Genomic DNA, 20,353 nt, shown 5'->3' with positions numbered 1-20,353 from the left:
ATGGTATGAATTAAGCAAAATTAACATGATTTTAACAATACTCAGAATTACACATTAATGTTACCTCCTAACCGCTGAAGAAAGTTGCTGTGGGGAAAAAGGTATACAGTTTTAAAAGGCCCCGATCCTGCTCAGAAACAAAGGCACAGATTTCCTCAGATGAAGACATGTGTATTACATAAAGGCTGCAGATGCTTGGAACAGCTTGTCATCCCTCTGCATTCAGGTGATGCCCACACAGCACTAAGAACAGCAGAGATCCAGCAATTTTCTAATTAAACATGGTCAATATTGACAACCAAATGGCATCATTCTGGCTCTGGAGTAGATTTCTGGGCCATAATTATCCTATTTGTCTGTCTACATTGCGTACATTAACTGGGTAAACTGGCTGATCAAATCTCCACTTCTGTAAGACCAGGCTGGAGGAGAGAGGTTCAGGGATTTGCTCAGCAGTAGAGAATGAATAAAAAGTGTTCATTTGTTCATCCTTTTTTTTTTCTTAAACAAATAAAGGTTGGCAGTCACTTCTGCTGTACTTGGTATGTGGTGATTACAATAATGAATAAGGCATGGATCTTTCTCCACAAGAAGGTTAGGAATTAGGCTAAAAACAAGATGTCTAATCATGAAAGTGAGCTCTAAGGCAAAGATGTCATGAGAAATGTATGGATGCATTTAGTACTGTAGGAATTCATAGAATGAAGACATCACTTCTGTGTCAGGGGAATCTGAAAGAGCTTTCTGGAGGAAGTTGTCTTGAGCAGGGATTTGAAGGCAAGATGTAGAGTGAGACATAAGCCACAGAAAGGGATGCAGATCAATTAACTAGAGTAAGATTAAGAGACTGCAGAAATAACTCTTAAGGATTCACAGATGTTTTGGGGGAACTCAAAGGCAGACATGAAGCCAGACCTCAGGAGGGAATTGGAACCAAGGTTGGAAAGCACCCAGGAACCCAGGGAAGTCTCCTACATTTTTTTTTTTCTCTCTCTGCAGACTTGCTTGCTCTGCTTCTTCATTCACACTGTGGACTGTGGCTACTACCCCCAACTCTTAATTGAAGAGTCTTCTTGCCTTACATTATGTCAGTTTCATAGCTTCTGGGGGAAGATTTAGATGTCCCTGGATAAGGAGAGGTGACTTGCATGATAGTCAGACATTCCCTAATGGGTATCTGCTCTAATGTGTATGGGGAATTGCAGAACAGTACAACTGAAATACACATTTGGAAGGGCAGTTAGGGAAAGATACAAAGACTTTGGAGCATCATTGAGAAGTGTAGTGATATGAAATAAACTATACCCTGGACAAATCAGTTTGACAGCACTGAGTATGATAAAATGATGTAATCAATTTCTTTTTGTCTTACTTTTGTATTCATTGATCTTACTTTTGTAAACCACTTTTTAACTTCTTTTGGAAACAAGATGCAAGATAATACAGTAATTATCAGTATTTTAAAAAGAGTACAGATGATAGGTAAAAAAAATTTGACTTAGAATTTGTGTTGTCTGCTAATTTGTTCTGTGATCACTGCATGTCCCCAAACCACTCAGGGTTCAAATTTTCTAGTTTAAAAAAATGTGAGGATTCAGTTAGAAGAAAAATGGCTCTTGTGTACCTCTCATCCCACCTGTCCTGTCTAGACAGTGTTCAAATTCTTGGTTCTTTCCCTCTGATGTTGGACTGGGCCTCAGAATCTTTCTCCATTTCCAGGCGACTCAGAAACACCAATCCCTTGAAGGTGTCATTTGCCATCCTTTGACTACAGTTATAAATTGTTAAGTTTTCATAACATCAAAGAATGAAGATGGAAATTTTTGTCCAATCTCCTTATTTACAGAAAGAGTAAGTGATTAGAATAACATCACACAGTCTAGAAAGCTATATCCTGAGACCAGAGTCTTTAATAATTTTAAGGAAACAATTGTCTTTGCTCTAATAATCCTTCTATGTGTTCATTGAGTTTTGGTTTGGAATTGTTCTTATAAATACATGTAAAGGGACTTCCTTAATTTTTTTTGAATTTTATATTTTTTAACAAACTGATGACTTGAATTTACATTTTCTGGGTAATGTAACCTGACTGTCAGTGGACCACCACTGACATTTTGGAGTTTAGCAGTTAGGCGAAAGAATTACCTTAGTATTGTGAAGTTAAAACTTTAATCTGCTTATGAATAAATGAATGTTTTCTATTTTGATGGCATCTCAAACCAAAGAGAGACATAACCCTTAGTGAGTATTACCTGGCCCACTTAGCAAGTCTGAGGACTGTACCTATGTTCTGTTATTCTTGTATTATTTTCCTCTTTTGGCCCGTGTGCTCTGATTTCTCAACGGCTGGGGAAGTATGGCATCAGAATCCTAGGGCTGCAAGGTTTTCTAAGAGGTCACCTGATCTGGTCCTTGGAGTCCAGGGAGATGAACATAGTCAACCAACAGAAAACTTCTAAACTTACTCCGAACGAACTCAAGAGACGCATACCAGGTCAGGATTTTATACCCTTCGGTGCGGATTTTGTCTTAGTTTATAATCCCCCTTTAGGTGGCACTCTTTGCATTGTGCTGCAATTCTTTGTTCTCCAGTTTATCTCCTCTAGGATGTGCTTGAGGACAGGAATGCATTTCTATCATCTCTTAGAGCACCCAGCATGTTGGTAGGGGCTTGATAAGTGCCCACCATTCCATATGTGGTGCATTTGAATTCTATTTTGTTATAAAGCACAGTGGAAGTCTCTGTTCTTCTGTTTTGCCCCTTCAGAGAGGCCCACATCCCTAGGTCCCCAGCACAGGGATGAAAACAAAGTGACCAGTCAGGAAAGATTTACAGAACAAACTTATGAATAAAAGATGATTTCTTTCACACACCTCTTGAAAGTCTACTCACACATTTATTCTTGTGCTATCCTTTATTTTCCCAGCTTGTATTGATGTATTTCAGACATTCCCCCACCCCAAATGTAAACCTATTCATGCCCTGTGAAACTTCAAAATATTTGTCAACTAGAAGATATAATAGGCAAAGAATCCCATTGCTTCTCATGCTGGGGCCTTTCCTTACATTGCCAGTTAAATTTAACAGGCTATCTTGAGAATCTGTGTGTGCAAGGCTCAGGGGAGGGGGCAGTTATTTAAGGATTTATCAGCAGAGGAATGACTTGACCAAATACCTACACTCTTGTCACCCCTTCAATATGACCGATCCTTGCTCACTGCTTGACAGTCAGCCTGTTTCCTGCCATGTCTGGACTTCGTCACCTGCTGTTCCTCTCCTTAGGCAGTGAAGCATCCTGTTGGCTATATATAGACAGACATCCTGGGACTGAATTCTGATCACTACTATCTAGTTGTGTGACCTTGGACAAGCCACTTAATCTCTCTGAGTCTCAGTTTCATCTGTAAAATGGGCATAATTATACTTTAAGGAGGTATTGGGAGGAGGAGATGAAGTAATGCATGTAAAGAGCTTACCATGGTGCCTGACACACAGTGAACGCCTGTTTTCATTATTCGTGTAAACACGTTCTCACTCTGTTTCCTCACACCCAACCCTATCTCCAAGGCCTAGCTCAAAGTTTGCTGCGTCTATGAAGGTTTCTCTGATGCCAGCCGAACTGATATTTCCCTTGGCAAGTATCTCACCCTGCCTCACAGTTACTTCCACGTTGCTGGGAACCATGCTATTCTCCAGTGGCCTGTGGTACACAGTGTAGCACTTGAGTATAAACATGTTCAGTAACATCCTACCTTGTTCATCATGTAATTCTTCCCTGCATTTGTCTGCTCCTCAGACAACATCTAAGCAACATGTGAGCCAGAATGGTGTAAGGCAAAACACAGGATCTTAAAAAATATGACTGAAGGGGCATCACCATGTCTTAGCTTCCCCTCTTCTCTCTCTCTCCCTCTCTCTCCAATTTTCTTCTCTTGTTAACTCCTGCTTCCAGTTAGCTTTCTGATTTAAATGAGTGCCCCCCCTTTATTTTAAAAGGCGGCCACAGTCCATTTCTGGGCAGAGAATGACAGTCACTGGTTTGTGAAGGTTTTCTGTGCCAAGTTGACCCGTCTCCTCGGTCAAAATGCTCTGTATTTTGCACAGCTGTATGGAATTAGCATTTCTATATTGGCCACATCAGATCTGCTTGGGGAATAGCCAAGTCTGGGGTCTTTATTCTTTTATTCAGACAGTTATGGGAAAATTGCCTCAAAGACTTGTCAGCCAATGGTGGGCTATGCAGGACTGAGAGCTGCTTGCTCTGTGTTAGTGGAGATCTCATCTCCTGCATCACCCAGGGTTTCCCGGCCCTCAACGCAGGGCATCCCACCTGCCTGGGAAAGGAACTACACACGCAAATTCCAGATAGTGGTCGCCTTTGGGGTGGGCCGTTGGGAGAGAGAAGGGGAATGGGAAGGGAAAGGGAAAGGAGGACTTTCAAAAACAATGCTAACATTCTCTCTTTAACTTGTTAGTGGTTCCTTGGATGTCGGTTGTACTTTTTTTGTTTTAAATACTCCACAATGTAACAATTTTGTATATACTTAATATATAATTTTTTTTTACTATAGAAAAACTGGGGATTTTAAACCTATTGAATATCATCTATTCCCTTGCCATCTTATTCCTGCATTCAAAATGTGGCATCTTCCCAGAATTCTAAAACTTGATATGGAAAGGTAATCTTGTGACGTGATGCCCACCTAGTCAGCTTAGTTTTCAAACTGCCAATTCCTAGGATTCTATTGGGGGTGCCTCAGGCATCTAAAGGGGCAAAGGCAAGTCAGCTGGTGGAGTCCAGGCTCATCACCCCTTTCAGCCCCATTTGATCCTGTTTTGCATGTTAAGATTCTGGGTGAGAAATGGTTAAAGAGCCAGGAGGGAGGTCAGAATAGCTACTTTCTAACTTTCGACAGATAGCAAATGAAATTAGGCTGTTTATGGCTTCAAAGGAAAATGAGGATCAGTGGGTAAAAGTTCTTGGGAGACAGGATTGAGTTGTTGCAACTAGGGTGAGACTACATGGCCAGTTTGCTTGTGGCAACTCAAGTTCACGCCTGAATGCCTGCTGTCCCAGGGGGGTCATGGATAGCATCCTTTCTCACTCTCTAAGTATCAGTTTGGATGATAAATAATAAGGTCACTTTACTTACAAGGAATATTTTCCTAACAGCTATGTCCAAGATTACAAAGGGCTAGTTTCTGAAGCTGAAGCAAGAAGTGAAATAAGTGAAGAGGGCCAATTAGGGGCCTTCCTTGATCATTTGTTTTCAAACTTTTTTTTTAATTGAAGTATAGTTGATTTGCAGTGTTTTGTTAGTTTCTTGTATACTGCATAAGAGTGATTCAGTTATACACACACATACACACATGTATATTCTCTTTCATTACAGGTTATCGCAAGCTATTGAATATGGTTCTCTGTGTATACAGTGAGACCTTGTTGTTTATCTATTTTATATATAGTAGTGTGTATCCCAAACTTCTAATTTATCTTTCTCCTGCTCCCCCTTTGGTAACCATAAGTTTGTTTTCTGTGTCTGTGAGTCTGTTTTGTAAATAAGTTTATTTGTGTCATTTTTTTTAGATTCCACATATAAATATCATATGATACTTGTCTTTCTCTGTCTTAATTCACTTAGTATGATAATCTCTAGGTCCATCCATGTTGCTGCAAGTGGCATTATTTCATTTTTTTTGTGGCTGAGTAGTATTCCATCACACCCACACCAGACTTTTTTAAGCAGAATTTTTTGGTTCTTTAACCATTTCTCCTGAGGCATAGTTTGCAGATTCCTCACACCTTGATCTCTGCTCTTGACATGTTTCCATTTTTCTTTTCCTGGAGTCTCCATAAATAATGAGATTTCAAATGTGGTCTACTTAGGGTGAATTGAAAAGGCTTTCGAATTTACAGAATAGTTGTATTATAAGGAAATAAGACCATCAAGCTCATCCCAATAGGAACATGAATATGGTGCATGCAGGTTGGGCACTTGCATAAGAATCACCAGGGAAATTTGCTTTGTGTATGTATTTCTAGGCCTGTCCTCAGAGATTCTTATTAGGTTGTTCTGGGATGAAACCCAGGAAGCTGAATTTAAACAGTATCTCCAGTATTCTGTTTCTTGGCTGTTGGGAATCCCCAGGGAGCTCGCTTGTTCCCCAGTTGTGGGCCATGACTCCCTAGAGTGCATAGAATTTATTTTTGAAGGGGAGATATTTAGGTTTATTTATTTAGTAATTTTTTAGTGGAAGTACTGGGGATTGAATGCAGGACCTTGTGCATGCTAAGTATGCCCTCTACCACTGAGCTATACCCTTTCCCCCATATCATTATTTTCGGTTTTCTAAATATTGCCTTTTTTCTTGTCAAATAAGTATCACTTTTCTCTCTCCTATTTAATATTTATTGAATCTGTAAGTGCTATTGTGATTAATAAAATACTTGTTTAAAAGTCATCCAGTTCATTATAGCTATTTGTCTTTGTTTTTTCTTAACAAACAAGTACCACTGAAAATGCAAACTTTATCATGTGTATGTCTGATAACTTGCTTTAGTTTATAATTAATTGTGTTCTTATACTCTAAAAGGATGAAAACTTAATCTAATTCATTTAACTTTACAGATAAAGCCAAATAAACCCAATGCCACAAACCTAGGTCATGGCCAGTGATGACCTGATAAATGTCTAATAAGCAGCAGTCTGTGGAAGACTGGGGACAGAAGTGGTGGGGTAGGGGGAGGGAGTAAGGAAAGCCCTGATTTGTCAAGTTTATCAGTTTCTGTAGTCTAAGTGTTTTTACCATGGCTACCAACCTGGCTTTATTCCATATAGAACTGGGAAAAGATGCGCTTGATTGGCCCTTGTTGAGCTGGTGTGAGCTGGCTCCGGCCGACCCCTGGGCTAACAGAAAATCTAGTTCTCATGATGCCTACTTTAGTGTTCTCTTCACTACAACCAAAGCTAGCATGTTAAGAAGTGCTAGAAGCACATTGTTTAGGGAATCAGGGGCTGTTATTTTGTATTCGAACTCCAGAGTAGCACCAATGTAAAATCCTCCATCTCTGAGTTCCTGCAGGTATTCCTCTTGCCTCCTGACCTTATAGTTGCCAATATTTGCTCCAGAACATTTCCACAGGCTTTGCTTTCCTCCTTAGCCTAGTTCTTTTGTTACAATCTAGAATCTTCAGGGTGGCCCCTCACTGGGACTCCACTTTGGTGTCAGCCCACTTAACTATACTTCCAGGTTTTATCAGTTTCTCAGTGATCACATGGTCTTTGACAAGCCTCATTATCATAGACTTAATTTTTATCAGCTATCTCTAATTCATTGCTTTCCAAAATGGTTTCCAAAAAAAAAAAAAAAAAAAGCAGTCCTTATAGATGTTCAGTGAACAAAAGGGTTTCACGTGAAATGTAAATGGGAAATGTGGCATCCCACTGTGCTGTATCTGCTCCCCTTCTCCCCACCATGTTGGAGAATCACAGTCCGTATTCACAAATTGATGCTGAGCGGTCTTGCAGAGAGAAATTTACTAACTTTGGTCTGATTTAGCTTTTCCAAAACTTACTCAAGCATGGATCCTGTCATCACTGATCCTCATTTAAATCCTGTGGAATGTGTTTAATGAAATACTGAACTCATAGTTCACTGTAGTGTCTACCATAACAGCATTTCTAAATCCATATTCCATCTTGGATTACTGTCTGAAAGATGGCCCCCTGATTTGCAGATTGAAAAAGATTGATGTGTTCTGATTTCAATGATTGCCCCAGCTCTTCAGGTTTCAGTGGCTAGTCCTGGCTTCCACGGTCCCTCCTCCTCTTCCCTTGGATGTCTTACCCTGCATAAGAGAAAGGTCTTTAATAAAAGAAACCATTTTTATATGGAAGAACTAGCAGACAATATTTGTTTTCTTTACTCGTACATACTTGACTAGCCTGGGTAGCTGTGAGTGAGGGTAAGGGAGTGTGGGTAGAAGGAGGTAGGATGATAAGGGACCTTGAGAGTCAGGCAGAGGAATTTGAATGTGAAGACTTTCAGACACAAAATGGAACAGCTGTCCTTTTCTGTTCTTGAGCAGCTGCTCCCAGGAAACGAAGTAGTGCCTTTATTGAATCAGCTCATTTATAATGCATTTGTGTCTTTTCTTTAGATAATAGTATGGGTTTAAATCTGAGCAACACCTAATGTGACCCAGTTGGGCATTTGTGAACCTCTTACTGCTATTACATTCTCGCATTGGTAACTCTTGATTTCTTGACCTTTTCTCAAGTGGCGCCCGGTACTTGATTCACTGCAACTGTGCGCGCTGGTACTCAGCCTCAACTCCTGTGGCAACAGGCATGAATTTCCTCATTGAATGCAGTGATATCCTTGGAGAATCAAACGTCCGTAAAAGGAACAATAAGGTTACTGGCATTTTTTCTTCATGAGTGCCCCAGGGAATTATATTCTTGCTTTGAATTTCTCTCTCATAAGGCTTCTTGTCTTTGGGGAATATTTCTTCTGCAATTGGTTAAATCTGTATCTGCAGGGAGTAAAAATACTTTGCCACCCACGATTGCTCTGAAGTCCCAAGAGCCAATGAGCAAAATGTGGAAACCTTTTAATGCTGCCACTTCCAGTGCCTCAGTTATACCCTTATCTACCTTGAAGAAACGCTTCCTGACATGGATACCCTATAGCCTGCGTCCTCCACCAGCCTGGCCGTTCGAAGATTGCCAAACATTTCACCTGCATCCCACTCACTGCTAGCCTTCGTATTCTAATATCCACAACTTCTCCAGTCAAATGTCATTTTTTTTTTCTGTGTTTACCCACCTTTGCAATATAGCTGGGTCACAGTGTACTCCTCTGTTTATGGTACTTGCTGGGAATTTGCTCTGCCACTCTTATATGATAGCACATTTCATAAGATAACTGATTCTTTACAGGAAGCCACTTAATTTGGAGAGTAAATGTTGAAACCATCTTAATCTTTTTGTTCCCTTGTGACTGAGCTGTTTCTAGGAACTCCCCATGGAACTTAGGGGGAGACCATAGTTGGAGTTTTAAAATGATTATATTACAAACTATTGAGTCCGGTCCTCTCCAGTGACTAGCTGATCACACAGGTGTACTCAGTACACAGCATATAGATGTTTTGAGTCAGTTTTAATCATTCCCACGTTTTCTCTGCCTTCTTATCCCTGGTCCTTCGTTGCAGCTGGCCCTCCCACCCACAGTGCATCTTCAGGCACCATGATGGCTCCCTCGAATGTCTATTCCTGGTAAGAGCACAAGGTCCTCTTTCATTTATACTGTGCCTTCAGCTTCTCGTTCGTCTGTCCGGTACTTTGATCTCTGATGTAGTCGTATGATGCTTGCTGTTTCTTTTGGGTTCTGGTTTTTGACCCTTTGGATTCTCCTCTGGCTTACGAACTGTTTTCTGTCGTAAGTTCTTTGCTGGGCATATTGACTGACTCATATAGCCTTGAGCTCTGTGGAAGCCTCCTAGCTGGGCTGGGCTCCTTAACCTAGGGAGGAGGGAGTTTTGAAATTCAAAGTCCTTAGTCCTTCACCTGTTGTAGCCAAGGACAGTGGGTGAGGCTTTCAAGATACTTTGGTAGTGGTGTCATGGCTGATGGCACTCATGACTCAGCTGGTGGAGATGAGGTTGGAGCTACTGGGGCTCATTTGCACACAATCTGGGATGAAACCTCCACCCTCCTCACCCCCTTACTGCTCTTGATTTTGCTGCCAAAGAAGCCCAAATAGGTGTCTTACAAACTACCAGGCATCTATTTATAAATTAACTTTTTTGGTGTAAACTCAGGGTTTTGGGTCCTGTGAACACTGCAGCTCGTCGCTGTCTTCTGTTTGTTGAGGGTAGGGGGCTGAGCAACACATGATTCTGTTACAGTAGCCTGGGAGTATCCCTTTATGGTCTTGTACCGAGTTCTAGCCTGCCTGAGGATTGACACTGTTGCTGGGCTCACGTGGAACTGAGGTGGGCAGGGCACTTACCTAGCCGAAAAGGTAGAAGACTGGTTTTCCTTTTGTGATCCTTTATGTCCTTTAGTTTAACTGTTTGGCTTAGCGTCTTTAATTCTTCGTTTTCGGATAGGGCCATCTGCTGTCATTCTGTATTCTTTTTGGTTTGAAGGATATTTATAGGTCCCTTTGTGACTGGATTGTAAATAATCACCTGTTTGCCACATGGAGATGTATGTAAGCTTGGAGCTCAATTTTGATGTATGGATGCTGGGCAATGGGGAGGACATGTTTGACTTTAAGTGATTGCCTTGGTGCTGAGGTAGCTGAAGCACTTGGGTCCATCTGGAAGCATTTAAATTGCTAATTGGCAGAAGCTGTACATCACATGATAAAGAACCCAGGAGAAGCTATGAACATAAGAGAGGACCTTCATTAAAAAACATCAAATACTCCTCTGACTTCTTTGATAGGTCCTTTAAATTACAGGGTAATGAGAGAAGTGAGAAGAAGCTACATTGGGAGGGGATCACAAAAGACATTTTAACTAAAGTTTTTGTTTGTTGAAATAATTCTAGATTTATGTGCAGTTGTAAGAAATAATGTAGTGATCCCTTGTATACTGTTTCCCAATGGTAATATTTTGAAAAATTACAGTGTAATATCACAACCAAGGTAATCATATTGATACATCCACTGATCTTATTTAGGTTTCTCCAGTTTGACTTGTCATTTGTGTGTTTGTTGTCTCTGTGTGTACTAAATTCTGTGCAGTTTTACCACCTGTGTAGGCTTGTGTATCCACCTCCACAGCCAAGATAGTGAACAGTTCCAACACTGTCTTTCCTTGCCCTTTTCGTGGTCACACTGACTACCTCCTATCTCCATCCCATACCTCCTCCAGTCTCGAACTTTTGACAACTACTAATCTGTCTTCCGTTTCTAAATTTTGTCACTTCAAAAACTTCTTATCTTACAGATGGAATAAAAAATGTGTGTAACCTTTTGGAATTGGCTATTTTTTTTTTTTTTTGCTGCTTAATTCTCTGGGGATTCATCCAAGTTTTTGTGTGTATCAGTAGTTCATTCCTTTTTATCGCTGAGTAATATTCCATGTTATATATGTTCTACAATTTATTTAATCATTCATCCCTTGAAAGATGTCTGGGATGACTCCCATTTTTGGCTATTACAAATACAGCTGCTACAAACATTCATGTGCAGGCTTTTGGTATAAAAATAAGTTTTCATTTCTCTAGGACAAATGCTCAGGAGTGCCTTTGCTGGGTCATAGTGAAGTTGCATATTTAGTTTTTAATAAACTGCCAGACATTTTTTTTTCTAGAATGTCTACCATTTTACATTACCACTGCATTCCTGCTGGCATTTGAGTGTTGTCACTATTTTTTATTGTAGCCATTTTGACAGATGTGTGTTGAGACCTCATTGGGATTTTGGTTTGCATTTAAATAACAGCTAATAATGTTGAACATCTTTTCATGTGCTTGTTTGTCTTTTGCATATCTTCTTCAGTGAAATATCTCATGTCTTTTGCACATTTTTAAATTGTACTGTTTTTGTTGAGTTTTGAGGGTTCTTTATGTACTTTGGATGCTAGTTTTTGGTCATGTATGTGGTTTGCAAATATTTTCTCCAAGTCTGTAAGTTGTCATTTCATGCTGTACCTATGGGCTTTCACAGAACAAAAAAAGCTTTCCATTTTGATGTGGTTCAATCTATCAGTTTTTCTTTATAGATCATAATCTTAGTGTCAAGTCTAAGAATTCTTTGCATAGCCCTAGATCGCAATGATTTTCCATTTACTTGTTTCATAGTTTTATAATGTATAGTTAAGTCTTAGACCCATTTTGAGTTAATTTTTATATAAGGCATAAATTTTTATATAAGGTGTAAAGTTTGGGTGAAATTGATTTATAAATTTTTTTTTTTTGCCAGTGGCTATCCAATTGCTCTGGAACTATCTGCTGAAAAAAGTGATTCAGTGTCTAAAAAAAAAGCCTTGATTATATTAGTGTCAGGAAAATGTAACCCTTCAGTCTGGGTTTTTTTTTTATGAACATAATTTAAAGATAGAATTTATTCTCTAATGGCTTACTCAGGCAAACTGCACATAAAAGAAAATAGTGCAGTTTGTGTAACATTGCAAATGTAAGGACTCCAAATGCTAGGTACAGAAGTAGTGTGGCATCCTGAAAGTCAAATGGAATTGGTGTTTATACAACTAGTAATGATTTTTATTTGCTGAGTACAGACTGATTTACAATGAAAGTTTTGCTAACCTTGGTAATAAGCTCACGACCATTGACACGACTGCTCACATCTATGTAGTTTTATTTTACAATTGAAGGAATTCCTGTTACCAAAGAACTTTAACTTGTATGAATAATAAAATGAAAGAAAATGCACTGAAGGACTTAGAGTGAAAAATTGAAGCTTTTCCTAACCCATCCAAACTACAATAAAAAATAGCCTTCTTGCAGAATTCTGTGCTGCTCTGTACGCTCTTACTCAGCATGAGGTCTTTTTAATGGTCTGGAAGATGTTGTAAAAGAAGGTTCTGATTTACTCTAGAACTCACTGGAGGACATTACTTGTAAGAGTTTCCAAGTGACTTGAAGCTCAGGCCAGGGGTGGCCCAGTAACCATTCACTGTAGAACATTACGCTCCCATCAAAAGATTGAGTAGAATGAGATGAATCCCTGGTTCTAATTCCAGAAGGCCAGAAAGGCCTCGAAGTCCATTGCATGATCAATAGCACAGGGAAACAGACCTCTAACTTCTGGGCCTGTGGGGAACAGATCACCTTCCAAGTGACAGGTCTCTGCACCCTCTGTGTCTCAGAGGGGACTGAACAGCTGAACAGCATGGTGTCAGCAACCAGTCAATAGAATAAGACATTCTTTCCAGGACGCTGCTTATGCTCTAGGTTCTCTAGGATGTCAGCAGACGAGTTCGTCCTAGCTTAAGTTAGCCCTGCTCCTCTGCTACCTCCTTTTCAAAGGTCTTTCCTCTCACTTAGCGGTCACAATAAAGGTTGGCAGGAGTGTATTTTTCAACTCTAATGTTAAAAGCTTTCTGTAGCAGTCAAACAAAACACATACCACTACTGGCCAGAAGTCAAGGAATACCTTTTCTTGGAAAGGTCTTCACTTAATTGCCCTTCGGACAACTGCAGTTCAGCTACAAGTACCAAGGGAGCAGGGAGCTACATGGGAAACAGTACTAGACTGCAGCTCACAGGTCGGGGATCTAGTCTAGTCCTCATTGGCTGGGGACCTTAGGGGAGGCCTCTGATCTCTTTGTATTTCAATTTCTCTTTCCTCAAAATGGCAATAGGACTTGTCTTACCTACTTTACAGTGCCATTGTGAAGCTCAAGTTAGGTAATAAATGTGACAGTTCTTTGAAAACGTCACAGTTCTCCAGATGTGGAATAGCCCTGCCTTATACAGCAGAAGGCTTCTCTGACTGCTTGAGTCCTGACTGCTGCCTGCCTCCTCCCCACCCTCCCACTGCAGCTGTGTCTTAAAAATAATAACAACAATAACAAAAACTGAAAAACTAATTTTGAGAGAATATAGGTAAAGAGCTGAACACAGTGTCTGCTGTCTGTGTTCAATAAATTCTATCTGTTAAAATTATTTGGTCCCATCTCCTTAGACCTTACCACCCTCTGGATGACAAAGCTCAGTCATGGGCTGTGACAAAGATAGTAGACTGCCTCCTGGATAACTGTGCTCCCTTCTGTAGCACACAGGTCTCCCTGGGAAGTGTTGTCCATCACTGACCACATTGCCAAACCGTTTGCAGTTAGGCATGGGCATGTTGCTAGGGTTTAGCCAAAGGAATGTGAGGGAAAGTGATGTATGCTACTTAACTGGCTCCCAGAGCTCCTGTAATGCTCTTTGCTCTTGTCCCCTTCTGGCTGTCTGGGATGGTGGTGAGTCCCAAGGAGACTCTAGAAGGAATGTATAGGAATAAAACAGCATTTGTCAGCCTCCTTGACATGCCTAAATGTCTGCATAAATTAGGACTGCTCTGCCTGTCTGTTTATCTGCCCACGAAGACTTATTTGAGCAAGGAATACACTTCTATTGGATTTGCTTAATTGCATATTTTTATTTATATATTTTAGACAGCAGTCATCCTATTCTGAGGAAGTCATGGTTTACTTTCTCATTTTCCACATGACCATGCTGGGAACATGTTTAGCGACTGAAGACATATGACATGTTGTACTTTTCTCCTGTTTTTCCCTTAACTTGTGAAAATCAAATTACACAGAGCAGTAGTGTCTAAGACTCTCTGGTTCAAATAAATCAATCATAATAACTTTTTAAAATGTAGTCTTTTAAGGCTACATTTTTCTAGAGTTGACTTAAGTAAAATGAGTGTGACCCACAGATACCAGCCACATCAATTTTTAAGAAATCTTTGATATGACATTTTCTCTCCATAAGGAGTTTTATCCAATCGAATTGACTTAATGTGGCCCACATTTGGGGCAGTCACAGAAACTGTAAACTACTCTGTCTTTATTTTCTATTCCCCCTTGGGTTTGTCAAACACATTATGACTGCTGGCCCTTTAGATACATTAGAAAGCTTTATTTGAACAAACAAAACCCTATGGCTGGAAAATGCTAAATATCTCATGGGCATTTGAGTGGTTGTCACCCCAGCCCCTAAAGCCTAAGGGTTCTAGGCTTAGCTCCAGCTTAACCTTCAGCAGATCAGTCCTGGACCAGTGAAAATAGACCTAAGACTGTTCATTCAACTGAAAACAGAACTGATAGTACCCACCTTCTGTGTGGAATACATGGCATAATACATACAGATTGCAGAGGCGCTTAAAATTCACCCAGTAAAAATCAGCTATTTTGTTCATAAGCACTTTTTGTTAATAACTGCACCCAAAACAATTTAAAACATTTCTGCCTCTTTGTTAAAAGGAAACAATTCTGCTGTAAGCACAGTTATACCGCCAGCCAGCCATCAAACAAGGCCATTAGGAGACTGGTACCTGGATGATGGCCAGTGGTATATATAATTGTGTGTGCATGTGCGTATTGTGTGTGTGCAAGAGAAAGAGAAACAACGAAAATGCACATGGAAGGCAATGGGACAACACCTCTAAAGTATTGGGGGAAAAACTTTCAATCCAGAATGCAATACCCAAATGAGTTTTTACCTTTAAAAATTTTTTCCATTTATAACTCTCATTTCTCTGTGTAGATCCAAAGATCTTTGGTCTGTTATCATATTCCTGTTGCCTGAAGAATTTAACATTTCTTCAGTCCAGGTCTTCTGAAAATGAATTCTCTCAGTGTTATGCTTGTCTGAAAGTCTGTATTTTGGTTTAATTATTGCCCAGTGTACTTACACCAAGCACTCTTCCCTCTGCACTACAGCAGGGGTGAAAATTTCTCCAAGGCACATCATCATAGATTTTACTTATATCTCCTATTTCTTGTCCCCTTGAATGTCAGTCCCATGAGAGCAGGAGTGTTTTCAGCATTTAGTGCAACACCCCATCTCAGCCACCCTTTCCTCTGCAGCCACCATCTTGACCACCTCCTCCTTGGTGGCAGCCACATCCTGCCCTCCAACAGCCCCTTGGCTGTCCCTACCTTTACTTCCAGGGTCTTCACTGTCTGTCACTGCCACCACACCTATGGCAACCTTGTTGGTAGAAGGTTTGTGTCAAGTCTTCACTATCATATCTGCCAGGGCGACAGCAGAGCAGCCACTGGTGAGAGGAGCCAACTATATATGGTGGTGAAGGTGGAACAGGAGGAGGTGATGGGGTGGGAACAGGACATAGGTGGCCTAGGGCAGGACCACATCAGGGATGGGCAAGATGAAAAAGCTAAATGATCTAAGGATACCTAGGACTCTCTGGAAACAGAAAATGCCCTTCAGAAGGAGGAAATGGAGCTGAGGAAGATGGCAGGGATGTTTGGAGAGGTGGGTATGAAGACAGGCAGGAGGAAGTATGTGTGTGTGTATATGTACGTATGTGTTTAAATTTAATAGAATTCACAGTAGGCTGATTGGATGGAAAAAAGACTTTTAAAATATTGGAGGAGCTATTTACAAGGCAAAGGAAAGAGCCCCTAGCCTAATAAAGGGGATATCAGAGAAACTAAGTTGTAGTCTTGGAATTGCCTGCCAATTATGAGGGCCGTGTAACCTCTCTAAGTTCTCATTAAATTATCTGAAAGATGGAAAAACATTTCCTATATAAGTATATTCAATTTCTTGTAATGAGCCATAAAGGAAAAGAAACTGAGAATATATACACGTATGTATAACTGAATCACTTTGCTATATACCTGGAACTAACATTGTTAATCGACTACACTTCAATAAAAAATAAGAATTAAAAATAAATCTTGTTAAATCATCTGAAAGATGAAAAACATAGCCTACCATGATGGTTTATTTTGTGTGGCAACTTGACTGGGCCATGGGATGTCCAAATATCTGGCTGAACATCATTTCTGGGGATGTCTGTGAGGGTCTTTCTGAGAGAGATTAGCATTTGAATTGGTGAACTGAGTGAAACAGATGACCCTCCCCAGTGTGGGTGGGTATCACCCAATCTGTTGAGGGCCCAAATGGAACAGAAAGGTGGAGAAAGGTTGGGCTCTCTCCACTTGATGCTTTAGCTGAGACTGGGACTTCTGCCCTGGGACAGGGACTCACATTGTCAACATTCCTGGTTCTCAAGACTTCAGGCTTGGACTGGAATTAAACCATGGGCCTGCCAGCTCTCTGCCTTTTTTTTTTCAATTGAAGTATAGTCAGTTACAATGTGTCAGTTTCTGGTGTATAGCACAATATCCCCGTCATGCATATACATACATACATTCGTTTTCATATTCTTTTTCGATAAAGGTTTTTACAAGATATTGAATATAGTTCCCTGTGCTATACAGAAGAAAGTTTAAAAAAATCTGTTTTTATACATAGTGTCTAATATCTCAAACTCCCAGATTTATCCCTTCCCGTCTCCTTTCCCCCGGTAACCATAAGATTGTTTACTATGTCTGGGAATTTCTTTGTTTTGTAGTTAAATTCATTAGTGTCCTCTTTTTTTATTTCTTTCTTTCTTTTTTTTTTTTTTTTTTAGAGTCCACGTACGAGTGATATCACATGGTATCTTTCTTTCTCTTTCTGGCTTACTTCACTTAGAATGACAATCTCCAGGTCCATCCATGTTGCTGCAAATGACATTTCATTCTTTTTTATGGCTGAGTAGTATTCCATTGTATAAATATACCACAACTTCTTTATCCAGTCATCTGTCAATGGATATTTAGGTTGCTTCCATGTCTTGGCTATTGTAAATAGTGCTACTATGAATATTGGGGTGCATGTGTCTTTTCAAATTAGAGTTCCCTCTGGATATATGTCCAGGAGTAGGATCACTGGATCATATAGTAAGTCTGTTTTTAGTCTTTTGAGGACTCTCCATACTGTTTTCCGTAATGGCTGCATCAAACTGCATTCCCACCAACAGTGTAGGAGGGTTTCCTTTTCTCCATACCCTCTCCAGCATTTATTGTTTGTGGACTTCTGAATGATGGCCATTCTGACTGGTGTGAGGTGATAGTTCATTGTAATTTTGATTTGGATTTCTCTGATAATTAGTGATATTGAGCATTTATTTGTGGGCTTGTTGGCTATTTGTATGTCTTCGCTGGAGAATTGTTTGTTTAGGTCTTCTGCCCATTTTTGAATTGGGTTGTTTGTTTGTTATTAAGTTGTATAAGCTATTTATATCTTCTGGAAATTAAACCTTTGTCAGTCACATCATTTGCAATAGCTCTCTGTCTTTGAACTACGTCATCACCTTTCTTGGGTCTCCAGCTAGCCAAGGGCAGGTTGTGGGACTTCTCAGCTTCCATTATCCAATTCCTTATATATCTATTCCTTATATATGTAAGCTCTGTTTCTTCTCTGGAGAACCCTGACTAGTACACCTACCTTACATGACACTTAGGTGATGTATACAATGCTCTAGTTCTGTCCCTAGATCATGGGAGCCATATGGTAAATACTATTATTATTAACCACATATATTTAAATCACAAAGACTTCTGTCAAAATAGGGTTCACTTGCCTTTCTAATTTAAATAAATAGGCCTGTATATTCATGACCTCCATGGCTTTTTTGGTTTATCTCCTCTTTGTGAACTCCATGATTTAATTCCCTGGATTTTGAGTCTAAGCTCTGATTTGCATGCCATCCAGACATAGATAAATGCATGTACAGAAAAGGCTTGAGTAGTCTTCAATAGATTCTAATTATTCATCTTGGTGATTTTGTTTCATGAAAAATTTCTCAAAGAATTGAACATCATCATCATTTGTCTAAATCAAGTAAACTCAGAATGTTTAGTAGGCTCTTTGCCAGGGTAAATAAAACTACTCTACTGTTCCAGAAATAACAGAAAGAATAGCTTTGCCCCTATTAAGTCACCTTCCTGTTACAGATTTTTCCCTGCACATTCAGCTTTTACATTTTACCAAACTTGTATTTCAGAAGGATCTGAGCATGTCTCATCTCCCACCTGCATCCCCCAGGGGCTTCCCACTGTCAGGTGGCTTGGTCTGACAATCCTGCCACAACCTTTCTAGCCTCATCTCGTACAGTGCCCCTCAGAGACCTTATGTTCTAGAGAAACTGAGACATACTTTATTCCATGTCCCATGATTTCCCAGTGGGAATGTTTAAATTCTACCCATGCTTGAAGGCTCAGATAAAATCGCACTTCTTCCTTGAAGCTTTTTCTAATTCTCGTTCACCAAATCCAGATTATCACAGCACTTTATTTTACCTGTCTTATACCATATTGTGCCTGCCTGCCTGTTTACCTGCCTGCTTGCCTGCCCCGTCCCTCCCTCCCATCCCTCCATCCCTCCCTTCCTCCCTTCCTCCCTTCCTCCCTTCATCACTGTACACACCTGCTGTGTGTCACAAGCTGGGCTACATTCTGAGCATTCAGCAAGGAATGAAGCAGGAAAGATCACCATTCTTGTGGATGTGACAGTCAGCTTGGGGGAAGGATAGACACTCATCAACCAAAAAGTAAATTTATAATTACAAAATGAGCTGAGTGCTGTCAAGGAAAGTACAGTGGACCATGAGCTAACATAACAGTGGACTGCATTTAGAATTTGAAGCAGGGAAAGAAATTTTGATCAGGGAGGTGGTGCAGACCTAGTATAACTAACACACATGAAGGTGCTAACAAAGGACGCCAGTAGACGTGATATATTCAGGTGTCCTAGCCCCCAACCTACAGCTAAACAGTTGGGTTTTCCTAGAGAATTTACAAAAAACTGACATTATTTTGTTTGCTGCTCATCCACTGGCCCAAGAACAGAACACCTTGATGAGCCTCTCTCTCAGCGAATTATCAATTTATCAAAACCTGTTTTCAAACTGTCTGTGGCTTTCCATTCTCCCTCTCTTCTTTCTCTTATGAATCCTGATTTTGTTTTTGCTACATGAAATAAGAGTGAATAATTACTAAGTTATTATTGGTTTCCTCTACATAGAATTAAATGACATTTCTAGTAAGTATCTACTTGTCAGCTATTTTTCTGGCAGAACTTAACATTTACTGAACTTTGATTAAGTACTAGGCATTGTGCTAAGAATTTTATGTATATTTTATTTAACTTTCACAATGAAGCTCTAAGATCAATTATTATTTATCATAAAGATGGAAACTAAATCGCAGACAGGTAAAGCAGGAGAGGACCAATATTTGAATGTTTTATTGGACTCCAAAACCTGTGCTTTTTGAAAATTTTTTTTAACATTTAAAAATTATTTATTTATTTATTACTGTATTATTAGTTTATTTTGGCAAGGGGGGAGGTAATTAGGTTTATTTATTTTTTAGAGGAGGTACTGGGGATTGAACCCAGAACCTCGTGCATGGTAAGCATGTGCTCTACCACTTGAGCTATACCCTCCCCCCTTGAAACCCGTGCTTTTAACCACAGTGCCATACCATTCCCAACTGTACAAGTTTCCTGAAGGGAAGGAAAATAGGTCATCCATAGTGAGTCCTGATGTGTGAGATGGAAAATCAGGTAGGATAAACACACCTGATACCATTATAGTTTAGAAATACAGGGCCTTATGATGATTCTCTGCAAACCTGACTCACAATTTTAAGCACCCAAATCAATCCAAGTTCAGATACCAGTTTTCCATTATAACTAAAATAAGTCCTGCTCACAAGCAATAACTCTTAAGATTTTTCAAGAGAACTGTTAGATGACATTGTAAATACATTTTTCCTTGTTTTCTCACAGCACAGTTTTACCA

General features: G+C 39.9%; 1 non-coding gene across 1 annotated transcript; it reads right to left on the bottom strand.

Annotated features, from left to right (window-relative positions):
- Nucleotides 1-19,922: 19,922 nt before the first annotated feature.
- Nucleotides 19,923-19,996, bottom strand: TRNAG-ACC (transfer RNA glycine (anticodon ACC)). Its single transcript has one exon. It is a non-coding gene; the product is annotated as a tRNA-Gly (tRNA).
- Between the last annotated feature and the right edge of the window lie 357 nt (nucleotides 19,997-20,353).

This window comes from Camelus bactrianus, chromosome 4 (assembly GCF_048773025.1).
Source record: "Camelus bactrianus isolate YW-2024 breed Bactrian camel chromosome 4, ASM4877302v1, whole genome shotgun sequence".
In the NCBI taxonomy this organism is placed as follows: domain Eukaryota; kingdom Metazoa; phylum Chordata; class Mammalia; order Artiodactyla; family Camelidae; genus Camelus; species Camelus bactrianus.
The sequence above is the reverse complement of the archived record's forward strand: the minus strand, read 5'-3'. Positions and strand labels throughout refer to the sequence as shown.